We start from the raw sequence: 3,708 nt of genomic DNA on the forward strand, positions 1-3,708 counted from the left end.
CCGCACATTTTGAGGGAAAAAAAAGACGTTTAAGTGCGCCTTATAGTCGTGAAAATACGGTACACTGAATGTGATCCATGAATCACAATTTAGAAACTATGCAATTTATAAATCTTTTTCTTAAAAAGAATGAGATACAAAAATTTTGAAAAAAATAAGTTTTTTTTATGAGATTAACAATACTCCAATTTTAAAACAAAACAAAATTTCTAAAGAAAAAAATCCAGAAAAAACAGCAAAGACAATCTCAAAAACTTTTTCTGATTAAAACTTTTTCAGATTTTAATTTATAAAATGTTTTTTTTTTGAAAGACTATTTACAAGATGTGTTCATTGCTTGCTGAAACAATTAAATACAATTGACTTTTTACTTGGCAGCACTAAATGTTAATATCTTAGGTCCAAGGAATTGATTTTTAACACTAACAGTCAAAAAGTTCAAAAGTTTTTTTTTTCTTTAAGCTGAACATTTTTTTTGGAAAAAAATCCATCGATTGTCCCTGATTGCTTATCCCTGCATTGTTGCAGTGGGCTGGAGGGGGGGCAATCCCATGAACACACACTAATACGTAAAGGTGATTAAAACAGAGCAGTTAGGAACAGCCTGCAGGAGGAAACTGGAGTACCCAAGGAGAACTCAGGCATGCACAGAGAGAACATAGAAGAAATGTGGTCATGTTGTATCTCTTTGGTCATGTTATTGTAATTCAGTTACAGCTGCATTTATTTTTTTATTGGATTTATCCTATTTCATATGTTTTGAAATGACTTCAATGGGATATTATTCCATTTTGTATCTGGGTTATTTGTTGTTAGATGTTTGAAACGTATCTTAAGTAAAGCACAAAATTCACAGCTTTTAAAAAGATTCCCTTGTTTTGATTTCATCTTCATCTTGTTGTTTTTTTCTCAGTCATATGGAATCTGACACATCTGATACAGATGAAACTGCAGTAAAAGCCATTATATATTTATCTAAGAATAAGATCCCCGGACAGTCATGCATTCTTTATATGAGTATTAGTTGGACTGTGTACAGTTTTAGACACCAGACAAACTGCAACACTGAAAGCCACAACGTCACTGCAGAAAATAACTATTTAAATCAGGCCGTAGCTATAAAAAAAAAGTATATATTATGGAAAACTGAAGGCACTTTGCAGAAATAAAATCACACCTGCTCAGATTTCAGCGTCTTCATACATGAGGGTTACAAAGAAAGAAGTTATCACATTCCTTTCTGGATGAAAACTTAAAATCTAAAAAGAACAAATGTTTATTCAATATAGTTTTTGTAATTTATGGAACAATCCACAAGAAAGCAGGAAAAAAAGACCAGAACTCAAATTGAAGCTGAGAGGTTAGATTAACATCGCCCTCATTTTGGGAAATTCTGGCCTATTTTGCATACCCAAATGGAAAAGCAAATAACTTAGGAAATGTAAGCCTAAATTACATGTGTGAAACATTATTTGAAAGCTAACACCTTCTAGTTTCTGAATATAAACATGAAATTGGAAGAGTAAAACACTCAAGCTACATCTGTTCAACAAACACCTCAGTTGTTTTTTTTTATTTTCGAAAATAATAGGTCTTCTTTGAACAGCAGTTATAAAGACATGCTTGCTTGTTGTGGCTGCTTTATCATGTTTACATTTTGACATGCCGCTATATCTGTGTTCATTGTGCTTGGGTGCATAAAATGGTTGAATTGTGGGGAATCTAAGCTTCCCAACTATGTCTAACATGTGTATATTGGTAAACATTTTAGCAGTGTAATTTTCATGCATTCTGAGTTATTAAAGTGCTTTAAAACGGGTCACCGGTGGCTCGGTGGGTTTTGAGAGGATAAACTATAGAAACAGGGAGCATTGAAGCTCCTCGATGCAGCCACCACAGGTTTGAGTCCCAGCCAGTTGACTGGAAATGAACTGATGCATCAGCCGTTCGTTGGCGGGATTATTGGTGCGTTCACAAGTCATATCTTGAGATCATGTGATACATTGCTGCTCCCTCCTTGTGTAATCCGTTGTTGATTTTTTGATTCGTTATCAAATGTTTCCTTTGTTCAAACTGAGACTTGTGTGACATTTGTTATTGTTGTGTAATTTCTGTCATGTAGAAAAAGCAACGCAGGCTCCAAGAATCAGATAAATATTGGCAGCACATAGCCGATCTGGTATCGGGTAGACTGATGTGAAAATAATCAGAATTGGCTTTAAAAAACTCAGTATAGTTTTACATTTTTTTTTTTTTTTACCTCTATGTCATTTGCTAGAATAAGACGCGTTTAAAGGCTCAGTGTTTGGGGAGAGACAAACGACAGAGACGGGTGTCATCGACCCCGCCCTTAAACCGGACAAACAGGACGCCACACCAGTTGAGAAATCCCATTCTCTTGTCACATGGCTTCAAATAATAAGATTATTTATCAAACAGGAAAGATTTTGAGATTTGTAAAGCAGTTCGAGACAGAAAAGGCAGCAAGGATGAAAAGTCAGAAGAATTTTATTGTAATTGACGAAAATCATTTAACATAGAATAATCGGACGCAGTAAAGGTGTTTTCCTCCATGTTGAAGTTAGACACTGCAGTGTGTGGCAAACTCTGCTCTAATTTATTATCAGTCAGTGAAACCCTCATCAATTGGTCAACAGCAACAAAAGTTTAAGTTTTTTTTTACTTTCGTGTGTGCAGGTCTACTTCTAAGTGCTTAAAATTTGCACATGCATGAAATTTACCAGGCGTGTTCATATAATGGCCTCACCTAATGGCCTTAAATAAGAATAAAGCAAGAGCTGAAACAACTGAAAGGCCACCTGACCATTTACAAAAAACAAATATTGGTATGTTTGCTTTAAATTTCCTAACCAAAGAGAGTCTGAATAGATAAACTGTAGCTATATTAAGTTATGCCTTTGATGTAAATGTGATTATTAACCAGAATATTCTCCTAGGTTGGTTTAGCAGTCCTGTGCGTTTTAGAATTTGAATTTAACCTTAAAAGAATGTAATTTAGGGGTGTAGGTTTTAAAGTGATTAGTCCAGATCGGTTCCTCATTCAGACGATTTTGGGGTTTTAGCTCAGAGGTTTTTGTTCTCGTGTTAGTTCTGCATTAAAGAACATGTTGGTGTAATTAAAGCGTGAACACAAACCACCTCAGCTCTGTTGCACCACCTCCTTAACGCTTCGTTGACATTTTGTGGTGTCTTAATGCTGTGTCACCTCTGTCAACAAGGAGCTGTTGGTAGACTGGCCATTTGCTCAACCCCAGTTAACAATGAGTGCTTGTCTCAGTGGAGAGAACCAAGCCACTCTGTGCTGGATGCTTTGCATACTACAAACATCAGGCCTTCTTTATGCATGTCAGAGCAGCTCTTTGTGGCGTCCTGGTTGGACCAGTAAAGCCACTGTTTTTACATTACAGTTTTTTTTGCTCTTATATAGCAGAATTATTCAAAGCAAGGGTCTGTATAGCCAGAGTTGGATCCACTTACTGAGTGGCCGGCACTGGGAAATGTGAAGCTGGAACTAGAAAATGACACCGAGAGAACCTTCCTACGAGAGGCTGGTGACGACTTCCTCTGCTGAACAAGCAGAGATGGGCTGGCCTCAGCCTTTCACGGGCTGTCTTTATGCTTTCAAGGGCTGACGTTAGCCATGCACGGGCTGACGTTAGCCTTGCATGGGCTGACGTTAGCCTTGCA

General features: G+C 36.9%; 1 protein-coding gene across 2 annotated transcripts in view; it reads left to right on the forward strand.

Moving 5' to 3' along the window:
* Nucleotides 1-3,708, forward strand: part of LOC107081817 (phospholipase D1-like) — a 77,169-nt gene that overhangs the window by 35,993 nt on the left and 37,468 nt on the right. The gene's annotated exons all lie outside the window — the stretch shown is intronic.

Source organism: Cyprinodon variegatus, unplaced genomic scaffold (assembly GCF_000732505.1).
Source record: "Cyprinodon variegatus isolate N-32 unplaced genomic scaffold, C_variegatus-1.0 Scaffold41, whole genome shotgun sequence".
Lineage (NCBI taxonomy): Eukaryota > Metazoa > Chordata > Actinopteri > Cyprinodontiformes > Cyprinodontidae > Cyprinodon > Cyprinodon variegatus.